This window comes from Cetorhinus maximus, chromosome 21 (genome assembly GCF_964194155.1).
Source record: "Cetorhinus maximus chromosome 21, sCetMax3.hap1.1, whole genome shotgun sequence".
NCBI classification, from domain to species: Eukaryota; Metazoa; Chordata; class Chondrichthyes; order Lamniformes; family Cetorhinidae; genus Cetorhinus; species Cetorhinus maximus.
The window spans coordinates 37,431,234-37,458,612 of record NC_135899.1 but is presented as its reverse complement, the minus strand read 5'-3'; the positions used below and the strand labels follow the sequence as shown (position 1 = coordinate 37,458,612).

The following is a 27,379-nucleotide window of genomic DNA, read 5'->3' as shown; positions in this document are numbered from 1 at the left end:
TACTACTGAAGAGGCAAAAGTGGGCCAAGTGATAACAGCCCCACTCACTGTACAACAGAGAACAGTTGAAGGAGGAGGATAGTGTGGTCGGGCATGTCAAAGGCTGCAGAGAGGTTGCTTCCCTCTCCACAGATGTTGCCTGACCTGAGTATTTCCAGCATTTTCTGAACATATATCAGATTTCCAGCATTCACAGTATTTTGCCATTATATTCGGGGAGCTGAGTGTGTGCACTTTAGGTAAGTATAGACTATGGGATGATTTAATGGAGATTTGAAAACAACAAGTTTGTGTTCATGACTTCATGTGGACAAATAATTTCAATTGGATAAGTTAGGGAGGATCAAAGGTCATATCTACAAGTTGAGTAAGGGCAGAACTACAGATTCATCAATCATTACAAGTAGCAAGACAGGTCAACAAGGTCATTTTTTAAAACATCAAACAATGTTACTGGGGTCCATTTTTCGAGGAATAGAATTGAAAAGAATTGTTGAACTTGTACAGAACCTTGGTTAGACCACACTTAGAGAGCTGTGTACAGTTCTGATCTCCATAATGAGAAAAGACATATAGGAAGCGGAGAAGGTCCAAAGAAATATTTCTATGGATGATATTGAGAATCAAGAGATTATAACTATCAGGAAAGACTGAACAGGCTCTTTTCCCAAGAAAAGGCTGAGAGGTGACATAACAGAAATCTTTAAAGTGATGAATTACAAGATTCAGAATTTGAGGGTAAATGGAGAGAAGATGTTTTCACTTGAGTGGGGGAGTCCAAAAGTAAGGAGCAGAAAAATAAGATGGTCAATAATAAATCCATCAGGAAAAACTTTCCCAAGAGAATGATTAGAATGTGGAACATGCGACCACAGAGAATAGTTGAGGCAAATAGTTTTGATTAATTTGATGGGAAGCCAGGTACATGAGGGAGAAAGGAATAGAAGGATCTGCTGATAAGGTGAGATAAAATAGGTCGGGAGAAAGCTCATGTGGAGCACAAGCACTGGTAGAAAGCAGATGGGCCGAATGGTCTGTTTCTGTGTTTTAAAAACTGGAATCAAAACAAAAAAACGCTGGAAATACTCAGCAGGTCGGGCAGCATCTGTGGAGAGAAACAGAGTTAACCTTTCAGCTCAAGATGACCTTTCATCAGAAATTAGGTTGGAAGTTGGGTAGCTCTTCATTTCTTCACTCCAGCAGTCAACAATGTTACTCTCCGAGCACAGAGTCAATCCACGAGTCCCAGACTCACTCCCCAAACACGGTGTAACTCTTCCAGCTCACAGTGTTACCCTCCAAGCACCGAGTCAATCCCTGAGTCCCAGACTCACTCCCCAAGCACTGACTGAATCTCTACATCCACCCTCCATTCTTCCTTTCTTTCTCCCTCCCTCTCTTCTGTGACCCCCCACTTTCCTGGACCTCCTCTCTCCTGTGTCCCCCTCTTTCCTGTGCACCCCACACCTGTGTCTCCCTCTCTCCGCCCACCTTTCTTCTGTGCCCCTCTCTCGTGTGCCTCCCTCTCTTGTGTGCCTCCTTCCCTCCTGTGTTCCTCCTATCTGTCCCCCTCTCCTGTGCATATGCTGATCCCATCAGTACACGTCATCACTGCCTTCGATGCTGTGGGTCTTCCTCTTCTGATACGCTGTCAAACACATCCAAGGCTACATATCCCACACTGATGTTGTCAGTTTGAAAGCCTCCAAGGATGAAGAATGCTGTTACCACACTAGAAATTTGTGAAACATTGCCAGGGGATCTGGGACAGCAGCTGCAATAAGTGAAGTTTTATTCAGATGGGACAATGACAAGTTTAAATCTCCACCCGATCTGCTGCTCAAAGTCACCTCCGTTTCACCGGTCAGTTTCCCAAGCTTCAGGAAACTCATGTTGCTCCAGGAATATTTGGATTGGCTGTGAGAGACGTCAATCAGAGAGCCCCACCCACTCTGCCCTTTTCCTCTTCCACAACTGCTTCACTTCCTGGAGGGACTGAAAACTAAGTGAGGAGATGGTGAGTGAAGGAACAGAATTTATAATAATTACATCACATAATATCCACACTAATGTTCAGGCAGTCTGACTATCCTGTGGGGAATCAAGTGTGGAAATGCCCCTTATGCTATGTGAGAAGATCCAGCTGAGAGAGCTGTTTACTCGGTGCTTTGTGCTGAACTGTTTGACTGGAGCTGTGTGTTGGATATTGAGTGTGTTTATTAGAAGCATTTCCCTTCTGATTTACAGGCTGACTTTTGTTGATGGCTCATTACTGAATATGAGAAGGTGAGGTGTAATTATCTGGGAGGTGCAGAGTGTCTGAGGATTCTTACTGATTTCCTATTGTTGAGTTCTGTGTGTGTGTGTGTTGGGAGCTGGTTATTATCCTGTGGACTGTGAATGGTCAGTTCTGTCTGTGTGTTGGGATCTGGATGTTTCCTGTCTTTTCAAATCTCTCGAAGACCTCCCACCCCCTTATCTGTGTAACCTCCTCAGAAAAAAAGAAAGACTTGCATTTATATCGAGCCTTTCACGATGTCCCAAAGCTCTTTACAGCCAATGAAGTACTTTTGAAGTGTGGTCACTGTTGCAATGTAAGAAACGTGGCAGCCAATGTGTGCACAGCAAGCTCTCACAAACAGAAATGTGATAATGACTAGACAATCTGTTTTTAGTGGTGTTGAATGAGGGATTAATGTTGGTCAGTACACCAGGGATAACTCCCCTGTTCTTCAAAATAGTGCCATGGGATCTTTTACACCCACCTTAGAGAGAGCAGAAGGGGCCTTGTTTGAGATCTCATCTGAAAGACAGCACCTCTGACAATGCAACACTGCCACACTCCTTTTGTGCCATACTATTCTCTGATTCTATGAAGGGTTCTCCATTCTCCTGGCTCTCACTGTCATTTCCCTCTGTTGGTCAGGAAGAGGGACACTGTGCACAAGAAGAGATGCAAGCTCCACTCACAGGAGAGACGATGACGCCCTGCCTCAGCTCATCTGCTGCTGAGACCCTCATCAAGTCCTTTGTCGGCTCCAGACTCAACTATTCCAAAGCTCTCCTGGCTGCTCTCACATCTTGCACTGTAAACTTGAACTCCTCCAAAATTCTGCTGCCCATGTCCTCACTGACACCAAGACCCATTCACCAATCACCCCTGTGCTCACTGATCGACATTGTCTCCTAGTCAAGCAACACGTTGATTTTAAAATTCTCATCCTTGTTTTGAAATCCCTCCATGGCCTGCCCCTTCCTATCTCTGTAACCTCCAGAGCTGCCATACCTGGAGACACAATTATTGCAATTTCTTTCAGTGCCTTGTTTCAAGATTTTATCTTGAAGACCTCTGCATTTCCCAAAAGCCTGGGTTTGAATTTGATAGTTTTGCCCAGTGCTGTGGCTGATAGCTGAATTTGGGATGTGCAGTCTGAGCGAGTGCAGTGTATCTAATTTCCCAGGATAAACCAGAACCCTTCAATCAGCTACACTGGAGCGATATTTTCCTTCGCGTCCAGAACTTCGTGCCCAGTGTGTTTTCTTCAAATAATTTGGAAAACAAGGGGAGAGATTTCAAAATCTTCATTGATTTGACATTTCTCCTGAGTGTTTTATATGAAACACAAACTCTCAGGGCAACACTGGTCTTCGCCAGCACGACACAAGCTCAGAGTGAATTGCTAGCCCGTTTAACACTTTGCCTGACTGTTTTTTCCATTGCCCTCACTGCACCTTGGAAAATGGGAGATTGGGTGAAGGAAGAATGTAGCCAATTTGTCTGCTCCTGGTCACTATCCAGTGTCCCTGCTGGAAACAGAGGGTGTGTGACAGTCAAGTGAGGAAAAAGAAAGGACTTGCATCTGATTCCCCTACACAGGGGAACAGCAGACTGGCACTCACTGTGGAACAGTCTATAACTGAGGAGTCAGCCCCTTCAGCAGTGGAGGAGAGGGAGTTGGAGGAAATCATGTTTCCTTTTCCTGTTTTACAGAAGGATTGCATTGTACTACACCAGAGAATACAGAGAGGATAGACAGCGTAGATTGATCCTGACCATCACCCATGGAACAACTGCACAACTGTGGGAAGACATCCAGTCCCTTCACAGCATTGCTCAACACAGAGAAGGTTGGCTAGTGAAACGTTCAGCTGGAAATCAGGTGGTTCAGGGCAGCTTTGACATATCATCAGATCTGAAACTGGTCAGTAGTGTGGAACCTTCCATCAGAACCAACCTTTCCGAAGGTTCGGCTGTGGGCGATCGGTCAGGGTGAGGCTGGGAAGAAGTGTGAGTGGGCTCCAAGTGTGGGGACAGCTTCAGTCATTCATCAAGCCTAATGAACCACTAACTCATTCCTACAGATGAGAGCCTGTTCAAATGTGAGATGTGTGAGGAGAGCTCCACAGGCTCATACAATCTCCTCGCACACAAGGTGCATCGGTTATACAGCTGTTAAGACAAGGGCAGCTACATGGAAGAGAAACAGTTCAAGTGTGAGGTGTGAGACCGAGTTTTCCCAAAGTCATCGACACTTGTGCAACATCGACACATTCACATAGGGGAGAAACCATTCATGTGTGAGGCGTGTGACAAATCCTTCGTGTAGTCACTGAGCCTCCATATACATAAATGCGCTGAGAGAGGTGAGAATCTATTCACTTGCAAGGTGTGCAGCAAATCATTCACACAGTCCTGAACTCTCCTTGGGCATCTGCGAATTAACAAAGGAGAGAAGCCATTCACGTGTGAGGTGTGTGACAAATCCTTCTCACAGCCATCGTCCCTCCGTGAACACCAACGCATTCACACGGGAGAAATCATTCAAGCGCAAGGTGTGCAACAAATCATTCTCCTGGTTAACAAACTTCCAAGAACACCAGCGCATTCACACAGGGGCGGAAGAGGTCAAGTGTGAGGTTTGTGACAAAGGCTTCCCAAACTTAAGAAGCCTCCAGCTACATCAGACAATCCACACAGGAGAGAAACACTTCAATAGTGAGTTTTGTGTGAAAGCTTTTGCGAGATCTTCAACCCTCCTGATACACCAAAGAATTCAGACAGGGGAGAAACCATTCAAGTGTGAATTTTGTGAGATGGCTTTCTCCCAAACCTATCAATTCATGAGGCACCAGAGGATTCACACAGCGGAGAAACCCTTCAAGTGTAAGGTGTGTGATCAAGCCTTCACACAGTCATTGACGCTGGTAAAACATCGACGCAGTCACACTGGAGAGAGGCCATTTAAGTGTGAGGTGTGTGACAAATCATTCTCACAATCATCGCACCTTCATTGACACCAATGCATTCATGCTGGGGAGAAACCATTCACGTGCGAGGTGTGTGACAAATCATTTTTGCACTCATCGTCCCTCTGTACACACCAACACATTCATACTGAGGAAAAACCATTCAAGTGTGAGGTGTGCGACAAGAGCTTTGCAGAATCACGAGACCTGCTGAAACATTGGTGAGTTCAAACTGGGGAAAAGCCATTCACATGCGAGGCGTGTGACAGATTATTCTCAGACTCATCGTCCCTCTATACGCATCAACACATTCACACAGGAGAGAAACCTTTCCCATGCAAGTCGTGTGACAAATCCTTCTTGAGTTCATCAGATCTCCTGTTCCATCAGAGGATCCACACAGGGGAGTGAGCCTTCAATTGTGAGCTTAGCATGGGGAAAGCAGTGCTCTAACTGCAAGAAGCTGAACCAATTTGCACACATGCACTTCATCAGATCAAAGAAGAAATTGTAAATGATGTTCTTGGAACAACCAATGAGGTTCAAAAGCTGAATTCAGCACAGACTGTCTCAAAGACTGAGTTTGAAAATTCACCTGTGAATAAGAATGAAGAATCTTCTTTTGCAGGTGGAACTTTGGACTTTGTATTATATTGTAAGAAGAAAAACTTTCAGAAAACATCCCAAAAAGTAATATTGTACATCTTAAACTGGACATGGAATTCCGCAGAGAGCTGATGAACTTGTGAAGTTGATTGGACAATGGGAGGATGATTATTGTGTGTATTGCATGTGGTCAGATAATTGTTAAGATGTATAACATATTGTAAAGTGTAATATTCTACACGGTATAAATGAAAACACAACACTTGGTGACACATTTTCATTTTCTTATGGCAAGGAGTGTTCTGAATACTTAGTTCATCTTTCATGTGTTTTGCAATATAATTTTTAATTTTAGGACATAACTTTTAGGTTGTGGGTTAAAATGATCAAAATAGAGAGAGCTGTAAAACAGCAGGTGGGCTTATTTAGCTGGAGATCTGGAGACGTGGTGTCTGCACTCCTTGCAGTAATGACAGTCCAGAGAGATCGTTTTGTTTTGGGAATTAGAGCTAAATTAGTTTAAAAGCATTCAGTGAGCCCTGAAAGGCTATAAAACACATTCACTTCATCAGATCAAAGAAGAAATTGTGAATATGGGAGAACTGATTTAAAGGTCAGTTTGAGGACAGCCCAGAGCAGGCTACATCCTCATGGAGGTGGGTGGAGCTTAGGGAGGCTCTCTAATTTCAATTTATCTGGTGTTTGCTCGGAGAAGTTTTAGTAGCAGTTTGGACCTCCTGTGGTTTGCAACTCACTGAGAAATAAATGACAGTTCAACAGAGCTGTATTGTAAGCAGAGTAAAACACTAACATCATCATTGACCACGTGGAGGGCGAGTGAGGCTTATTCTCAGTTTGAATTTTGTGAGTAACAGAAGCTGGAAGATTAAGGTTAAGGATATCTCCTCAGGGCTGGATGGAAACTTGAAGTGGAACGGGAAGGATCCAGTTTTCATGGTCCATGTGCACACCATTGACATAGATAGGCCCAGGGAAGAGGTTCTGCTGAGGGAGCAAGAGCAGTTCGGGACTAAGTTAAAAATCAGAACCACAAAGGTAATAATCTCTGGATTACTACCTGAAATACAGCACATTGGAAGAGGAAGACCCACAGCATCCAAGGCAGTGACGAAGGGATCAGCACATGCACAGGAGAGAGTGGCACTGGAGAGAGGGGGACACAGGAGAGAGAGACATAGGAGAGGGGAACACGAGAGAGAGACTCATAGGAGAAAGAGGCACAGGAGGTGGGGGGCACAGGTGATCAGGAGTACACAGGAGAGAGAGGACACAGGCGAGAGGGTGATAGGAATGATGGGCACAGAAGAGAGGGGCACAGGAGAGCTGGACATGGGAGAGGGGCGGCACATGAAAGAGGGAAGAGGAGAGAGGGGGTACAGGAAAGAGGGAGCAGAGGAGAGAGGGTTACAGGAGGGAGGGGGGCACAGGACAGGGGGCACAGGAGGGAGGGGCACAAGAGAGAGTCGGCAAAGGAGACAGGGCAAGGACGGAGGGATTACAGGAGGGAGGGGGGCACAGCAGAGAAGGGCACAGGAGAGAGGGAGAGACTCACACAGCAGAGAAGGGCATAGGAGAGAGACACACACAGGAGAGAAGGACAAAGGAGGGAGGGGCACAGGAGGGGGAAGATTGACCCAATGTTCGGAGAGTGACTCTGCGACTGCGGGAGTAACTTGGGAATGATCTCTTCCTTCTCGACAGAGTTTTCACCTCTTGCTTCACTGTTCACCCCTCACCAGATCTCTCTGTCGGCCTCTCTCCGCATGTCTTATGTCACACCCCTTGCCTGACCTCTCGCTCTGTCCCTCACCGCTCACCTGACCCCATGACCTTTTCTGAGCCCCTGCCACAGCCCTTACCAGCCTCATGGAGACCCTCAGAGTCTCATTCCTCGAGTCATTGTAGCAGCTTCTCTGTCCAGAAACAGGCGTCAGTGAGAGACAGTGAGTCATAGTCCCAGAGCCCATCGGATCTCCATTCCTCATCATACAGCAGGGAGACTCACTGAGCACAGTGCCTGGCACACAGCGCAGGAGGCAGCAGGGAGACTCACTGAGCACAGTGTCTGGCACACACTGCACAGGGCAGCAGGGAGAAGAGCTGGTCTAGGCATGGGGGCTGAGTGAGGAATCTGGAGGGAAGCAGGGTATTTAATTCCTGTTTCTGACACCTCCACTTTCTCCTTCTTGTCCAAAGGCAGAGTCGGCACAGTGTTGATTTCACATTTTGAATAATTATTTACTCGTTTGCATTTTACTGACATTTTGTGAATGATTGCACTTTCTTCAAAATGAAACTTTTTATTTCCCAATTAGTGAAACTTCCAGAATAAATATAAGAATGTTTATAAAATATTAATATTTTTGATATGCTGTAATGTGGAAAAATGTCATTTATCTCTATTTATGGAACTGAACAATTCTATCTATTTAACTCTTGCTACTTAATGTTAAAAGTTAATAATTGGAGATTGTAGTAAATCATCTCTGTTTAAATCAACATCCTGGTTTTGTTAGACGCTGTCTGTGATGTATGAGAGGTGGGGGCGTACAGTGGGGCATGAGGTGAGACTCATTGTGTGAGTATATGGCCCCTGTCCCTACAGCCTGTCCTGTCCAGGGGTTGCGCCCTGTGGAGCTTCAGCTCCCCTCAGCTCCAATTTCAGGGATCAACATTTACCCGTCCGGTTTCTCTCCTGGGATGTCCCGTTCCATTCACCTCTCCCAGGATATCCCGGTCCAATCACCTCTCCCGGGATATCCCACCCAGTCACTTCACCTCTCCTGGGAAGTCCAGGCCTAGTCCGTTCACTTCTTCTGGGATGTCCTGTCCATTCACCTCTCCCGGGATGTTCCGGTCCATCCACTTTTCCTGGGATGTCCCAGTCCATTCACCTCTCCTGGTTCCTCTCCTGGGCTGTCTCAGTCTGGAACTTGTTTGAGAGTGATATTGTTCAGTGTGCAGCACACTTGGATGGTTGTGAATATTCTCTCTCTCTGGGGAAAACTGCGATCCACCCCTAGATGTACCCAGTACCTGAAACAGTTCTTCAACATCCCACTAGCTTCTCTCTGTAAGCTGCCTCAGAGAGACACAGGCATCAAGAGACAACACCTCCTCCTCAGTGTGTGGTGCATGAAATGGTGGCATCAGCCCCGGAAGGAAGGGATGGACCTTGTCCTTAATCAGCTGACCATCAGGTCACTCCCCTTCCCCGAATATAGGTCTGATATCCGAGTTCCTGACAATAAAAGCATTGTGAGGTGATCCAGTGTGAATGACATTCATATGGAGTATTCTCAGATGACCATTACACACTACATGAAGGAGGGAAACTGCTTTCTGTTCAGGTAGTTCTGTGAGTCTCCTCGGGTGACCTTCAATGCCAGCACTCCCAGCACCTCAGGAAGTAGCTATTCCATAAAACTCCAGTGAACTCTGCTGCAGTTATCTGAGTGTTAAATTTAGTGAAGTCAATTACTCTGCGGAGTTATTTACTCTGCTATCGCTCCTCTTCCTCATTCCTTCTCCTTCTCTCTCACCCCTTTCTATCTTTCCAAATTGCATTTTCAACCTTTCTCCTCCTACCTCCCCTTCCTCTCGCCAATCTCTCTCTCCTCCCCTCTCACTCCTCCTCCAGCATTATAAAGAGGAGAGGGATAGAGACAATTCGCCATTTTAAACTCTATCATAGATTAAAAAACTAAGCAGAAACTCCAAATATATTATTGAGGTAATAATGTAATTATGACTATATTAAACTATTTTTAATTATTTCTCCTGTTTATGTGACACAGCTGAAATAAACTATTATCTGTGGGCCTGTAGTTTGCTGAAATAATTGCTGACCACAGCATGTAGACTGAAGTCATGAACATGACTGACTGTTGGTGCCTGAACACCCAAAAACCCTGAGTGTAATTTGAAGAGCCGCCTCAAACAGACACAATCGGCAGAAACTCACCACTCTCATTATTCCCATCTGGGGCTGTGGTCATTTCTGTGGCTGGTACCAGTTTCCTGGGTGCAAACCAGCATTAAAAATTGTGAATGTTTGATTTTAAACTTACATATAAAATTCCTAAATTGTGGGTTCAAGTCCCACTCCAGGTCTTGGGCTCAAAAAAATCATGGCTGACATTCCAGTGTAGTACTGAGGGGTGGAAGAGATTACAGAGATAGGGTGGGAAGGGGCCATGAAGGGATTTGAAAACCAGCTTAAAAACCTTACTAAAACTAACACTGAGCTTTCCTGGGAAGAGTGAGTTATTCCTCGAGTTTTATTCCTGACAGACTGTTAGAACTGTGCCTAAACAATGAGTGAATGAAACTCTTTCGAGTTATCAACAGTCACAGATTGCAACTCTTTTGAGTACAATCACAGAATGAAAGCAGAATGGTTAATCAGCAGTACTGATTGAAGATAATCCCTTAAGATGTCCATTCCAGCTGACACCAGGGACTTTACCACCTTTCACAGCTTCACACACCTGCTCCTAAAGCCATCCAGAATGCTTCCAACCTGGTTCAGGACTTCCAGGAATATCTGAAGAAAACAGCAGCAAAGATCAAAACCAGAAACAATCTACCAAACTTGCTGGATCTAGTGGGGAGCTGCTGCCCAACACTCCGGACCTCAGCGCTCACCCTAACAGACTCCACAGCAGAGTACTGTGCACCCTCTGGCAAAGGTCATCACACACACATCTTGCTGAGACTCAAGTGAACTCAACAATGTGCATCATAACTGGAACCCTCAATTCATCTCCCTGGCTTTCTGTCCACATCACTCCCTCACACATCCACCGACTGATGATAACCCACAAGCTGCTTGAAACCCTCTGTGCTGGACCTCACTTACCACTCCATGATGAGCTGTTCAACCCAACTACTGCCTGCCTTAGCACCCTCGCCTTTGAATCAGAGGGTTGTGGGTTCATGTCCCACTCCCGGAAACCAAGAACTGTGATTGTACTTGGAAGAGTTGCAATCTGTGACTGTTGATAACTTGAAAGAGTTTCCATCCTGGTCCCCAATATGGAGCAACTTTCCTGAGCAAAATCGACCAGCAGACATCCTTTGGATCAAGGAATGGGAAACACAGGAAGTCACTAACAAATTCCTTGTGACAAACTCTGTCAAATGGCTTTGAACTACCACAGCAAGAATGATCCTTGTTAAACGGTTTCAGGACAGGTCAAGATCCCCGTGCAGACAACTTCCATCACTGGGCCTCAGTACAAATCCCTTATGTACTTGTGGAGAGACACAAACAATGCTCCACATTACCGAGGAATGTCCCCTCTACGGACTAATCACCTTAAATTCGGCAAATGAGAAGGCGATCACTTGGCTTCGAGGATTTGTATTCACAAAATAAACACAAAACAGGAACCCAGACACAAAGACAACACTGACACCTGCAGCTCTAACTAGTTACCACTTAAAATCAAATCAAACTTTCAGGCTGCCAGTTTAATGGGGGAAAAGCATTCTGTAGACAACCTTGGGACTTAACCCCTTGGAAACTGAATCTAATACAACAGAAATATCACAAGTTATTGTCACTAATGGCTTTGTTAGCACTCTTGTCTCTGAGTCAGAAGGTTGTGGTTTCAAGTCTCACTCCAGAGACTTGAGCACTGAGGCTGACACTCCAGTGCAGTACTGAGGGAGTGCTGCACTGTCAGAGGGACCCATCTTTCAGGTGATTTAACCAAGGCCGCTCTCAGGTGAATGTGAAAGATCCCTCAACACTATATTGTAGAAGAGCAATACAGTTATCCCTAATGTCCTGGTCAGTATGGATCCTGCAATCAACATCACAAAAAACAGATTATCTGATCATTATCACATTGCTGTTTATGAGAGCTTGCTGTGCACAAATTGACTCTCACGCTTCCTATCTTACTACAGTGACTACACTTCAAAAAACACCTCATTGGCTGTAAGGTGCTTTCAGACGCTGAGTTTGAGAAAGTTGATATATAAATGTAACTCTTGCTTTCTTAGAGAAATTTCCTGCTTCTTGTAAACTGGAAATTATAAACCCATTGATGGAGAAAGTATACCAGCCCACAGAGACATTGACCAATATATTCTGTACAGGACTCTTACTGTAGGCTCCTAAGTGTTTCAATGAATAGGAACATACCATGCTGGCAAATCAGGTAGTTTGGGTGAAGTTAAAAAAATGAATTTATTGAGAGTTATAAATCTACATAGAAGATTGGTAAAACACTAGACAAACAACATCACAATAGTCAGCTTACACCAAACTTTGAATCAACCACAATAACAAACCATTTGAAAATCACCATCTAAAGCAGGGTCCGATTCTGCCCCATACCCAATCATGGGAGCTGGATCACTTTATCAGCACAGGGGGCATAGCATGAAAACTCAAGCTAGGGTTTTCAGGGAAGATGTCAGGAAGGCAGGTAGTGAAGGAGTCCTGAATACTGATGAGAGTGATGGCTGATCTGGGGAGTGCAGCCAGAGCCAAGTCCATGGCACCACAGGATCAGCTGTACAGGGGGCAGAAAGAAGAATGAAAGAGTGATAGGAAGCTAACATAAAAGGAAATCCAAAAATCTTCAATAGGCATTCAAAAGGGTGGTAAAAGGAGGAGTGGAGCTGATTGAAGGCCAGAAAGGGGATTTCTGCATGGAGACAGGGGGTATGGCTGTGGTATTAAATTTATACTTTTCACCTGCCTTTACCAAGGAAGAAAATGCTGCACAGGTTATGGTGAAAGAGGAGGTAGTTCAATGCTTGTAACAGATGCACTTAGGTGTTATGAGATCTTTGGAATTCCCTCCTTAAGCCTCTCTGCATCATTATCTCTCTCCCCCCCTTTAAGACCCTCCTTAAATCTCACTTCTTTGACCATATTTATGGTCATCCCCTCTTAATAGTTCCGTCTTTGTCTCGGTGTTAATTTTTCTCTGATTACGTCTCTACAAAATTCTTTGGGATGTTTGACTATATTAAAGTGCTCTATAAATACAAGCTGTTGTCCTCTCACATTCCCTCCAGTCCTCAAGGTACTGACCTGGAGTACAGACTGTGGACATTGATTGGCCTCTAGTGCTCTGTTTGAGTGGCCATTCAGCATGTGTAGACCCAGACAGTGAATGTTGTGAGACAATGGAGACTGTCACATCCGAAACACATCCTGCCCTCCCCCTAACTTCCCAGCTGGGATCACTGACGAAGAATGGGATTCCTGGCTGATTTTCCCCCTCCACAGACCAGAGACGCTAAGGCTAATTGAAGTCCCTCCATTATGACCCCAGGAATGACTCCTCCCCCGGGTTCTTGTGCTGGTAGATCAGAAGCTGAAGCCTTTCTAACAACTGAGTATCTGATTGCCTTCTTGGTCAGAATGAGAGTCAGTGAGTGACTCGTACCTGACGCTGCACTGAAAGGATGCTGAGTTTATACAGGAGCTTTTACGCATATTGATGTCTTGATGATCTTTGGTGATCTGGCCAAAGGTTTAATTAGTCTTCTTGAAATGATTGGATTGGTGAGGTTTGAGACAGACACTGCTGAGATAGACAGTGCTCTGGAATGAGAGCTCCCCTATGTGAGCACTGGAGGGTAAGCAACACAGACAACTCTCAGTGCAACGGAAGCAGGTGACCCGGCTCTAAGTCTGCGTGGAGACGTTGGTGTATGGCGAGAGAGGAGGAGTAGGTGAAACATCCTGACACATGTCACACTGGAAGGGTTTGTCTCCCACGTGAGTTTGCCGATGTTCCAGGAGGAACAAGCCTGTGCAGGCTTTATTACAGAACTCACACCGTTAGGGTTTCTCCCGTGTGAATGCCTTGTCACACACCTGAACAGTTTCTCACCAGTGTGGATCCGCTGGTGCTTTAGGAATCAGAGGGGTGGGCGAAAGTCTTGTCACAAACATGGAACCTGAAAATTTGTTCCCCTGTGTGAATCCTCTGGTATTCCAGGAAAGCCAAAAACATCACAAATGCTTTATCATAAACCTCACATTTGAAGGGTTACTCCCTTTTGTGGATCCTCCATTGAAGCAGGATGTTCAATGACTTTCTGAAGGCTTTGTCACACACTTCACACTTGAACGGCTTCTCCACTGTGTGAATGCGTTGGTGTTTCAAGGGCTGATGACTGTGCGAAGGCTTGGTCGCACACCTCATGCTTGAAGGTTTCTCCCCTGTGTGAATCCTCTGGTGCCTCAAGAGATCAGAAGATTGGGTGAAAGCCTTATCACAAACCTCACACCTGAATGGTTTCTCCCGTGTGGATCCTCTGATGTATCAGGAGTTGAGGGTGTCACATAAGTTTTATTGCAAACCTCACATTTGAAGGATTTCTCCCCAATGTGCACATGCTAGTGCATGTGGAGGCTTCATGATTTTGAGAATGATTTGTTGCAACCTCACATAAACAGCTTCTTCCCTGTGTGCACGGAGGTTCGAAGACTGTGAGAATGATTTGTCACACACCTTACAATTGAACGGTTTCTCTCCTGTGTGATTGCGCCGGTGATTAACCAGGTCCGATAATCGTGCAAAATCTTTGTTACATATCTCACACTTGAATGGTTTCTCCCCTGGGAACGCGCCTGTGATGCACCAAGATCGATAATCGCGCAAAGTTCTTGTCACACACCTCACACTGGAATGGCTTCTTCCCTGTGTGAATGCGCTAGTGTGCGTGGAAGTGAGATGAGTGTGAGAACGATTTGTCACACCTCGCAGTTAAATGGTTTCTCCCATATGATACACAAGGTGCAATAATCATGCAAAATTTTTGTTACACTTCATTTGAATGGTTTCTCCCCGGTGTGAATGCGTTGGTGTATGTTGAAGTGAGATAAATGTGAGAATGATTTGTCGCACACCTCACACTTGAATGGCTTCTCCCCTGTGTGACTGTTCCTGTGATTTACCAGGTTCGATAACTGCGCAAAGCCCTTGTTACACACATCACACTTGAAAGGCTTCTCCCTGGTGTGAATGTGTTGGTGGTTCAGAAGTGCCCATGAGTCTGTGAAGGTTTTGTCACACATCTCACACTTAAATGGTTTCTCCCCAGTGTGGATGTGTTGGTGCATTCGGAAGGGAGATGAATGCATTTGTCACAGACCTTGCACTTGAATGATTTCTCCCCTGTGTGAATACGCCGGCGATTCACCAGGCCCGTTGACTGTGTAAAGCTTTTGTTACACACCTCACACTTAAATGGCTTCTCCCTAGTGTGAATGTGTCAATGATTCATGAGCATTGATGACTGTGCAAAAACTTGGTCACACAAAACACACCTGAAGGGTTTGTCCCCTGTGTGAATCCGCTGGTACATCATGAAAGATGTCGAATTTGTGAAGGTTTTGTCATACACCTCACATTTGAATGGTTTCTCAGCCAAGTGGGTGTCCCAGTGTTACAAGTGGAACAACGGATGCACCTTGTGTGTTAGGAGATCTTATGAATCTGTGGAAACCTCCTCACATATGAACAGCCTCTCACCTGTAGGAATGAGTCAGTGGTTCATGAGGCTCAATGAACGATTGAAGCTCTCACCACACTTCGAGGCCACTCACACTTCTTCCAAGAATCACCCTGACCGATCTGGTTCTGATGGAAGGTTCCACGTCACTGACCAGTTTCACATCTGAAAATATGTCAAAGTTCCCCTAACCTGACCAATTTCCAGACAATGGTTTCACTGCCCAACCTTCTCTGTGTTGAGCAATGCTGTGAAGGGACTGGATGTCTTCCCACAGTTGTGCGTTGCTCCTTGGTTGATGGTCGGGGTCTACCTGCGGTGTCTATGCTCTCTGTATTCTCTGGTGTAATCCTTCTGTAAAACAGGAAAAGGAAACATGATTTCCTCCAACAAAAACAGAAAATGCTGGAAAAACTCAGCAGGTCTAACAGCATTTGTGGAGAGAAAGAGGGAGTTAATGTTTCGAGTCTATATCACTCTTCTTCAGAAGAGTCTTTCTCTCCACAGATGATGTTAGACCTGCTGAGTGTTTCTAGCATTTTCTGTTTTTGTTTCAGATTTCCAGCATCTGCAGTATTTTGCCTTTATCTTACAATTTCCTCCAATTCCCTCTCTTCCTTTTCTGAAGGGGCTGAATCCTCAGTTAGAGACTGTTCCACAGTGAGTGCCAATCTGCTATTCCCCTGTGTGGGGGATCAAATGCAAGTCCTTTCTTTTTCCTCACTTGACTGTCGCACACCCTCTGTTTCCAGCAGGGACACTGGATAGTGACCAGGAGCAGACAACGTGGCTACTTTCTTTCCTCCGCACAGCCCCCCCATCTTCCCAGGCACCGTGAGGACAATGGAAAAGACAGTTGGGCGGAGTGTAAAACGGGCTATTAATTCACTATGAGCTCATGTCGTGCTGGCAAAGCCAGTTTTTGCCTTAAGAACATGTGTTTAATATAAAAAACACTCAGGAGAAATGTTAATTCAATGGAGATTTTGAAATTTCTTCTCATTTCCATAATTATTTGAAGACACACTGGGCAGGAAGTGCTAGAAGTTAAGGAAAATATTGCTTCAGTGTAGCTGTTTGAAAGGTTCTGGTTTATCCTGGGAAATTAGATACACTGCACTCGCTCAGACTGCATATCCCAAATTCAGCTATCAGCCACAGCACTGGGCAAAACTATCAAATCCAAGCCCAGGCTTTTGGAAAAGGCCGAGTTCTTCAGGTAAAACCTTTAAAGAAGGCATTAAAAAAAATTTCAATTAATGTGTCTCCAGCTATGACAGCTGAATTGCTATGGTGCTGGATTAACAATCCAGAGGTTGAGAGTTCAAATCCAACCGCAGAAAGTTACATACATAGAATTATAGTGCAGAAACAGGCCATTTGGCCCAATTGGTCCAGGCTGGTGTTTGTGCTTCACATGAACCTCCTCTCACCCATTTTCATCTCAGCATATCCTTCTGTTCCTTTCTCCGTCATGTGCTTATCTAATTTTCCCTTAAAGGTATCTGTGCTATTCAGCTTAACCACTCCATGTTGTGAAACTAAATTTATTAAATTTTGGAATTTGAGGAATAGATTCAAAATAAAAACTTGAAAACTTTCAGATTGTCCCAAAAACCCAAATATTGCCCTTCAAGGAAGGGAACCTGATACAACTGCCTGGTCTGGTCTACATGTGACTGCAGTCCCACACAACGTGGTTGACTCTCAGCTGTCCTCTGAAGTGGCCTCGCAAACAATGATAAACAATCATTACAAAGTCCAATAATAAGAGGAAAATCAGATCGATCTGGACAATCCTGGCATTGTGTCAGAATAAGACGAAGTTGATCTCAGCCCAGTGAAATCTGTAAAGTCTCTCTTACCAAGGTCTGAGGACAAGTACCCAAGTGAGGAGAGCTGACCCACAGACTGGTCAAGTAGTAGTGATACTTACTGAATCGTATCAATCTGGAAACATCCCAGACTCCTCCGTCACTATCTCTGGGTATGTCCCATCCAACTGGCAGGTGGGGAAGTCCTCAATATTAACTACATGGAGTCTCATGGCTTCAGGTCAAATAAGTTAAAGGAAAACTACCTCTCCCTTCCCAACTGATGAATGAGTACTTCACCATGTTAATCATCGCTGGGGAAGTAGACGAAGGACAAGTCCCAAAACTGGGAATCCATGAGGTGCAGTGAGTGATCAGCAGCGCAGGATTGTATTCCACCACAATATCACAGCCCGGCACAGCCCTCATTCCATAATTATCATCAAACCAGTAGATAGACATGTCAGGGGCAGCACTGGGTATACTTCAGAGTCCAGGTTTGAACCGAGTATCTCTTTATTTACTCTGTCTAAACCCTTCATGATTTTAAACATATCTAACAAATCTCTTAGCCTTCTCTGCTCTAAGGGAAACAATCCCAGCTTCTCTGGTCTATCCACGTCACTGTAATCCCTCAATCCTATAACCATTCCAGTAAATCTCTTCTGTACCCTCTCCAAAGTTCAGAGATAGGGTGGTGGGAGGTCTTGGAGGGATTTGAAAAGAAGGAAGCATCCAGATCCCAACACACAGACAGAACTGACCATTCACAATCTACAGGTTGATAACCAGCTCCCAACACACAGAACTCAACAATAGGAAATCAGTAAGAATCCTCAGACACTCTGCACCTCCCAGATAATTACACCTCACCTTCTCATATTCAGTAATGACCCATCAACAAAACTTAGCCTGTAATTCAGAAGGGAAATGCTTCCAATAAACACACTCAATATCCAACACACAGCTCCAGTCAAACAGTTCAGCACAAAGCACCAAGTAAACAGCTTTCTCAGCTGGATCTTCTCACACAGCATAAGGGTCATTTCCACACCTGATTCCCCACAGGATGGTCAGACTGCCTGAACATTATGTGGATATTATGCAATGTAATTATTATAAATTCTGCTCCTTCACTCACCGTCTCCTCACTTGCTTTTCAGTCCCTACAGGAAGTGAACCAGCTGTGGAAGAGGAGAGAATGGGCAGAGTGGGTGGGCTCTCTGATTGACGTCTCTCACAGCCAATCCAAATATTTCTGGAGCAACATGAGCTTCCGGAAGTTTGGGAAACTGACCGGTGAAAGTTAGGCCACTTTGAGCAGCAGATCAGGTGGGGATTTAAACTGGTCATTGTCCCATCTCACTTATTGCAGCTGCTGTCCCAGTTTCCCCTGGTAAACGTTTGACAGAGATTTCTAGTGTGGGAATAGCTTTCTTCATCCTCAGAGGCTTTCAAACTGAGAACATCAGTGTGGGATGTGTAGCCTCGGGTGTGTTTGACAGCAGATCAGAAGAGGAAGACCGACAGCATCTAAGGCAGTGATGAAGTGGCATCAGCACATGCACAGGAGGCAGGGAAACGGGATCCGGGGGGAGAGAGGACAAGGATCCTGTGTTTGGGCATTGACTCGGGGTTTGAGTATATGCCACATATAACCCACACCCTGCCCATGGGTCCCCTTCTGTGGAGCTTCAATCCCCTCAGCTCCAAATTTGGAGGCTCAACATGCGCCTTGTCCAGTTCCTCTCCAGGGATGTCCCAGTCCATTCACCACTCCTCAGATATCCTAATTCTTAATATCATCCTTATGAATGTTTTTCACATCTTCTCCAGTTCCTTTATGTCCTTTTTCAATCTGGAGATCAGAACTGTGCACAGCTCTCCAAGTGTGGTCTAACCAAGGTTCTATACAAGTTCAACATAACTTCTCTGCTTTTCAGTTCTATTCCCCAAAAAAATGGACCCCAGTGCAATTGTGGGATTTTTTGTTAAAAATTGTGTTGTTGACCTACCTTGCTGTGGTCCTCTTGAACCTATCCTTTTTTTAAATTCAGTTACGGGATGTGGACATTGCTAGGCCAGCATCTATTGTCCATCCCCAATTGCCCTTGAGAAGGTGGTGTTGAGCTGCCTTCTTGAACCGCTGCAATCCATGTGGAGTAGGTACACCCACAGTGCTGTTAGGGAGTTTGAGGATTTTGACCCAGCGAAAGTGAAGGAACGACGATATATTTCCAAGTCAGGATGGTGAGTAGCTTGGAGGGGAACTTCCAGGTGGTGGTGTCCCCATGTATCTGCTGCCCTTGTCCTTCTAGATGGTAGTGGTCATGGGTTTGGAAGATGCTGCCTAAAGAGGCTTGGTGGGTTCCTGCAGTGCATCTTGTAGATGGTACACAGTGCTGCCACTGTGCATCGATGGTGGAGGAAGTGAATGTTTGTGGGTGGGGTGCCAGTCAAGCGGGCTGCTTTGTCCTGCACGGTGTCAAGCTTCTTGAGTTGCAATTATCCAAGAAAGGGGAGAGTATTCCAACACTCTCCTGACTTGGGCTTTGTAGATGGTGTTGAAGCTTTGGGGAGTCAGGAGGTGAGTTACATGCAGCAGGATTCCTGCCCTCTGACCTGCTCTTGTAGCCACAGTATTTATATGGTGACTCCAGTTCAGCTTCTGGTCAATGGTAACACCCCACCATGTTGATAGTGGGGGATTCAGGGATGGTAATACCATTGAATGTCAAGGGACGATGATTGGATTCTCTCTTGCTGGAGATGGTCATTGCCTGGCACTTGTGTTGTGCGAATGTTACTTGCCACTTGTCAGCCCAAGCCTGGATATTGTCCAGGTCTTGCTGCATTTGGACATGGACTGCTTCAGTATGAGGAGTCATGAATGGTGCTGAACATTGGGCAATCATCAGCGAACATCCCTACTTCTGAACTTATGATGGAATGAAGGTCATTGATGAAGCAGCTAAGATGGTTGGGACTCGGACACTACCCTGAGGAACTCCTGCAGTGATGTCCTGGAACTGAGATGATTGACTGCAACAACTACAACCATTTTCCTTTGTGCTAGGCATGACTTCAACCAGCAAAGTGTTTTCCCCCTGATTCCCATTGACTGCAGTTTTGCTAGGACTCCCTGAAGCCACACTTGGTCACATGCTGCCTTCATATCAAGGGCAGTCACTCTCACCTCTGGAGTTCAGCTTTTTTGTCCATGTTTGAACCAAGGCTGTAATGAGGTCAGGAGCTGAGTGGCCCTGGCAGAACCCAAACTGAACACCAGTGAGAAGGTTATTTTTAACAAACTGCCGCTTGATAGCACTGTTGATGACCCCTTCCACTACTTTAATAATGATCGAGAGCAAACTGATGGGGCGGTAATTAGCCGGGTTGGATTTGTCCTGATTTTTGTGTGCAGGACATACCTGGACAATTTACCACTTTGACAGGTAGATGCCAGTGCAGTAGCTGTACTAGAACAGCTTGGCTAGGGGTGCGGCCTGTTCTGGAGCCCAAGTCTTCAGTACTATTGCCGGAATATTGTCAGATCCCACAGCCTTTGTAGTATTCAATGCCTTTAGCCGTTTCTTGATATCGCTTGGAATGAATCAAATTGGCTGAAGACTAGCATCGGTGATGTTGGAGACCCCTGGAGGAGGCCGAAGTGGATCATCCACTTGGTACTTCTGGCTGAAGATTGTTGCAAATGCTTCAGCCTTAACTTTTCAACTGATGTGCTGGGCTTCCCCATCATTGAGGATGGGGATATTTGCGGGGCCCCTTCCTCCAGTGAGTTGTATAATTGTCCACCACCATTCTGGATGTGGCAGGACTGCAGAACTTAGATCTGATCCACTCATTTTGGAATCACTTAGTGCTGTCTATCACTTGTTGTAATTAGTCCTGTGATTATAGCTTCACCAGTTTGACACCTCATTTTTAGCTATGCCTGATGCTGTTCCTGGCATGCCCTCCTGCACCTTCATTGAACCAGTGTCGATCCCCTGGCTTGGTGCTAATGACAGAGTGGGGGATAGCTAGGCCATGAGGTTACAGATGATTAATGTGGTTGAATAGAATTTTGCTGCTGATAATGGCCCACAGCGCCTCATGGTTGCCCAGTCTTGAGTTGCTAGATCTGTTTGAAATCTATCCCATTTTGCACGGTGGTAGTGCCACATGCTAGTGGGTATTCTCAATGTGAAGACAGGATTTCATCTCCACAAGGACTGTACAGTGGTCAGCCCTACCGATACTGTCATGGACAGACGCATCTGCGACAGGCAGGTTGGTAAGGATCAGGTCAAGTATGTTTTTCCCTCATGTTGGTTCCCTCACCACCTGCCACAGACCCAGGCTAGCACCAACATCCTTTAGGACTCGGCCAGCCCCGGTCAGTAGTGGTATGACCGAGGAGGACTTTGCAGGGTCGACAGGGCTGAGTTTACCGTTGTTGTTTCTGGTGCCTAGGTCGATGCTGGTTGATCCGTCCAGTTTCATTCCTTTTATACTTTTTAGTGGATTGATACAACTGAGTGGCTTGCTAGGCCATTTCAGAGGGCATTTAAGAGTCAACCACACTGCTGTGGATCTGGAGTCACATGTAGGCCAGACCAGGTAAGGACGGTAGATTTCCTTCCCTGAAGGACATTAGTGAACCGGGTGGGTTTTTCCAACAATCCACAATGGTTTCATGGTTATCATTAGACTTTTCATTTCAGATTTTTTTTAATGAATTCAAATCATACCATCTGCCATGGTGGAATTTGAACTCGGGTCCCCAGAACATTACCCTGGGTCTCTGGATTAATGGTCTCGTGACAATACCACTATGCCACCACCTCCACTGCAACTAAAATAATTTGTCCACTTGCAGTCATGAACAAAAATGTTGTTATTTTCAAATCTGCATCAAATCACCCCATAGTCTACACTTCCCTGAAGTGCACACACCCAGCTCTTCAAATACAATGGCAACATATTGTGAATGCTGGAAATCTGATGTATATTCAGAAAATCCTGGAAATACTCAAGTCAGGCTACATCTGTGCAGAGAGAAGTAACCTCTCTGCAGCCTTTGACATGCCCGACTGTCCTCCTCCTCCAACTCCTCTCTGTTGTCTGATATGTAGGACTGTTATTGCTTGGTCCACTTTTGCCTCTTCAGTTGTAGCCAGGGAATCTCCTGCAATGGTTATCTTCCCACCCCCATCCCTCTGGAGTCCGACCAAGAGTCTATTCTCAGCCCCCACTTATTTCTCATCCACATGCTGCCCCTGTGTAAAACCATCTGATGACCTGATGTCAGATTCACAGAGGGCCTCTTACAATCTGTCCCATTTTAAGTCGAGCCAGAAAGAAATGCCACTCACCACCAGACAAAGCAGAAAACTAGTAGTAAAGGAATGGCAAGCAGACAGCTTCAAGAGGGAGAGAAATGATCTGAGGACTGTGCCATGGAGCGGAGCACCTTAGATCTACAATCTTAACAAAGTGAGCGTTGGTCCTATAGAAAGTGAGTCTGGAGAATTAATAATGGAAAACAAGGAAATGGCAAATGAATTGAACAGGTATTTTGCATCAGTCTTCACCATAGAGGTGTTGGCCAGGGGCTGCAGCTGAACTGCTGACACATACGCAAAAGCAACTTTTGATCTGAAGTAACCCGGGTCCAGTCACTGGCTTGAGCTGGCTGGTACCGGTTTGAAGTAGCTGAGTTTCGTGAAAAACAAAGGGAATGTGATAAGACACAAGTCCTTATTTAGAAAAGGAGTAATGAGGTAATGCTACCTAAGTCCTTGGGACAGAGCCAATAAGGAGATGCCACAGTCTAGGCAAGCAAGCCTAAACCAACGGGAGAGAGACAGCACAGCTTGAAGAGATAAGATTCGGAATAAGATTGGAGAATCTCGAGCGTGGAGCCAGCGAAGACTCCAGAGAACAACCATCGCGGAAGTGGAAGAACCTACGTCAGCAACGTAGAGACGACGTCGAAAGAGAGAGAGAACGGAACATCTGGCCAGCCTCAGCTCTCCTTTTCAGGTATTAGCTTTTATATTCTGTGACCACTCAGGGAGTGTCAGAGAAAACTAGTGGGTGTGCGTTTCGATCCTAGTTTGGGTATAAAACTGTATAACCTGCTGTAAACTGCATATCTATATCTAACCAGACGTATAAGCTATATGTATATGATCTAACGATGTGAATAAAGTGAGTTGAGAGTTCAGAGAGAATTGACTCTTCTCCTCTTTGTACTAAGCCAATAACCGTTACTGGTGACGGTCACCATATTTGGCGTCCCTGGGCAGGCTCGAGAATAAATCTCTCCGTTGAGTCAGCGGGAGACTCGAGCCGAACCAAGTTGGCAAAGTAAACAGAGAACAGGAGTTTGGGTTAATTCATAGCTATTAACATAAGATGATGAATCAAGGGGAACCTCCAAGCCCTGGGGACTTGGATTGTTTTGACTGGAAGGGACTCCCCAAAAAATTCGTAATAGGGAAGTGGCCACAATACGGGGAGGGTGCGGGTCACATTGGCGACAAGGGAAAACCCGCTGGGGAGGCCCTTTGGAGAATTGCGCAAACAAAGATGTCAGATAAGAAATTTAAAAAGGTACAGAAGTCCGTAGCGGTCGGATGTTTAGTTGAGGAGTGGATAGAACTCCAACAGCAGGCTAGGAGAGAGAGGGACGGACTGGAGGAAGAGAATAAAAAACTCCGTGAGGAGATAGCCCGCCTTAGTGAGAAGGTAACTGATCTAAAGGGACAGAGAAGTGCAGATTTGATGCACATGAACCAATATCAGTTACAGTGCGAAAAATTGGTTAATGAAAAGAGTAAGAGAGAGGGAGAAGCCCAAGCAGCTAGAGCTGAGGTGGAGGGATGGAAACAACAATGTAGTGATTTAAAAGCTGCTATGAATGTGATTCACAGAGCAGCTCAGGAGAAGAGAAGTAGTACTGGTGATCACACAAAGTGTCAGAAACTGATAGTGAAGCTGCAAGATCAGCTAGCTGCACAGAAGGGCATTCTGTGTGGTTTCGCACCTGGAAGAGGTGAAGAAAGTGGTCAAGGGTATGTAGATTGGGATGATTTAGCAGACGGGGCGGATATACCGCCAGCATATGCTCCAGAGCCGGAAAAATCGCCTGCCCCAATGGCCCCCCTTGTAACCACTAGTGCACAAGCAGGGGCAGATGGCCAGGGGTACAAGAACTGAGGGATATTGCAAAAGATAATGGGACGTGTGCGCCCGGGGATGATCCTAGGGAGTTGTTCCTAGCGGTCAGGCAACAGAGAGGGTTACATGGCTTAGATGATGCTGAGGAAAGAAAATTAATCCTAATGTGCCTACACCCACATATACACTCCGCCCTACCGGAGGAACAAAAACTTGGTAGAGGCACAAATGAGGCCTTAAAGAACCAGGTATTATCTGTCATGGGCAATAATAGAGGGGACCCAGTGGAGTTGCTGATGAAATGCTATCAAAGAAAAGGTGAACACCCCACCGCATTTTCGGCTTGTATTTGGGCAGTGTTTCAAGGGGACTACAGCACAGGCCTAGATAAGGATAACTTACAGCCAGAGGTTAGGAACCGATGGCTGAGAATGCTAGTGTCACATGGCACTGAGGAGACGAGGAGAGCATTAGATCAGTTTGATCCCACTGATGACACACATACAGAGCCCTGGATAATTAGGAAGATGGTTAGAGTACGGGAAAGGGAAACACCAAAACTACCCAAGGCATCCGGGGGCAGAGCAATGCCTGTTAAGGATCAGGCGACGACTTGGAGAAATGAAGGGAGGGACCTACTCAGAGGGAACCCCCTCCAGCTTATCAGACAGTGAGAAGAGGTAGAGGCAGAGGAAAAGGAAACTTCTCGGGAACAGGGAGAACTCAGGGCGAGGTGTCCAGATGCTATAACTATGGCCAAGAGGGACACTTCGCAAGGGACTATCCGAACCTGAGACGAGAGAATGCAGGTCGGGGAGGAAACCAGAGCCTACCCGTGGAAGGGCCGAATAGACCAAGTCCTCAGTGTGATGTGATAGAAATACCACCGAGTTCCGGGTTGTACCCCAAACTGCAATGACGGTCTCAGGCCTCTCCGTTATGGGTGTGTGATACGCAGTGGGATGGCACAGGGAGACCCCTAGTGAATGGTAGGGTTGGAGGCCACCTTATTACATTCCTTTGGGACACAGGGGGATCCCGAACCACCGTTAACACCACTCAGGTCAATGAGTAGATTGGAAAATTCAAAACAAAATCGTTCTAAGCGGATTCACAAGGCATTCACAAATAGGATATGTGAGTGTACCATTGGAAGTCGATGTGGGAGACATAGTGATAGAGCATTCAGTGGTCCTTATCAAATTACCCAGAGAACAAGAACATATATTAGGGAGTGACTATATGGCCAAAGCGGGACTCTGCTTTGACCCCGTTAATTGTATAATTTGGCAAATGCCTTTGGGCATAGGCAGTATAAATCACACACTTGTCCCGGTGGGGGAATATCAGGATAGGATATGTACGATCGGGGAAATATGGATCGAACCAGGAGAAATGAGTGATAATTGGGAGGTACAACAAATTATTGCACAAAACTCAATAGTATTCGCCCGACATAAACAAGATTGTGGGAAAATGACTGGGAGTGTGTGTATACAAGGTCCAGACCCCAAACCACAAAAGCAGTACGGTTTCCCAAAACAAGCAGTAGAAGAGATAGGGAAGGTGGGATATTAAGACCAATAGCTTCTACTAACAACGCACCTATTTGGCCGGTGAGGAAACCCGACTGTAGCTGGCGACTAACGATAGACTACAGAGAATTAAATAAAGTCACCCCGTTAACAGCCCCTACTGTAGCAACTAGCCCAGAGACAGTAGTTCGACAAAATGAGGATGTGCAGTGGTTTACGAGTTTTGGACATAAGTAACGGTTTTTGGTCTATTCCACTGGAGAAAGAATGTCAATATAAATTCGCGTTTACTTTCCAAGGACAGCAATATACATGGACCGCCCTGCCGCAGGGATTTCACAATTCCCTGTCCATATTTCACCAACGGCTGAGGGAAGGGTTAAAAGGATTCTCGAGGCCCGAATGCCTAGTGCAGTATGTAGACGACTTACTCCTACAAACTAAAACCAAAAAGGAACATTATCAACTGCTAAGTGAATTACTGCAGTTGTTACATGACTTGGGATTAAAGATTAACCCTAAAAAAGCGCAGATCATGAAACAAAAAGTTACTTACTTGGGAATGATTCTGACACCGGTGAAGAGGGACATTGACAAGCGAAGGATAGAGATGGTTGGCAGACTCCCTGTTCCGCGGGATGTAAAAGGGTTAAGGTCCTTCTTAGGCTTGGTGGGATATTGCAGGGACCACATTGATGGATTCGCCACAAAAGCGGCCCCGCTGATGGAATTATTAAAAAAAGAGTGTGGCCTGGGAGTGGAAAACAGAACACACCCAGGCCATGACCGCTCTAAAGCAAGCACTAGCTGCCGTGCCTGCTCTGAAAACCCCAAATCTTACTGAGCCGTTTTCATTGGAGGTGGCTACCACAGACAACACCCTTTCGGCAGTTCTATTACAGGAGACACACGGGAAATTACGACCAGTAGCGTACGCCTCACACATACTCTCACCAGTAGAGCAGGGGTTTACGATATGTGAAAAACACTTGCTAGCTGTCTTTTTGGGCAGTGCAGCATTTTACCTATATAGTGGGACTAAACCCACTTACAATATTAACAGAACACATCCCCGTACAGCTACTGTTAGACGGAAGGATTAAGGATGGTGCAGCTAGCCAAAATAGAATCGCTAGATGGACATTGTTGCTGCAAGGGAGAAATATAACCGTAAAGGGGGTAAAAACCACCACTATGTTAGAAGACAACTTAGTTTATCAGGGAGAAAAACATGAATGTCAATTGATGATAGCAAATGACCCCAAGGGCCCATTTGTATCAAAGGAAAAGGGAGGGAGTAAGACAGGGCCTGAAAGCAGAAAAACAAAGGAAACAGGAAAGGAAGAAAAGAACCCTATTTTAAAATTTTTGTGGATGGCTCTTCATCAATACAGGATGGGGAAAGGAGAACTGGCTGTGGGATATACATGGAGGATAAACACGGACAGGAAAGATATAGTGCGGCTTTGAAATTACCTA

General features: G+C 45.6%; 2 protein-coding genes and 1 pseudogene across 3 annotated transcripts in view; 2 read left to right on the top strand and 1 right to left on the bottom strand.

Moving 5' to 3' along the window:
* Window positions 1–27,379, top strand: part of LOC144695227 (uncharacterized) — a 384,420-nt gene that overhangs the window by 117,950 nt on the left and 239,091 nt on the right. The gene's annotated exons all lie outside the window — the stretch shown is intronic.
* Window positions 1–27,379, bottom strand: part of LOC144695231 (uncharacterized) — a 407,499-nt gene that overhangs the window by 157,813 nt on the left and 222,307 nt on the right. The window lies entirely within an intron of this gene.
* Window positions 4,211–6,145, top strand: LOC144695225 (uncharacterized; annotated as a pseudogene).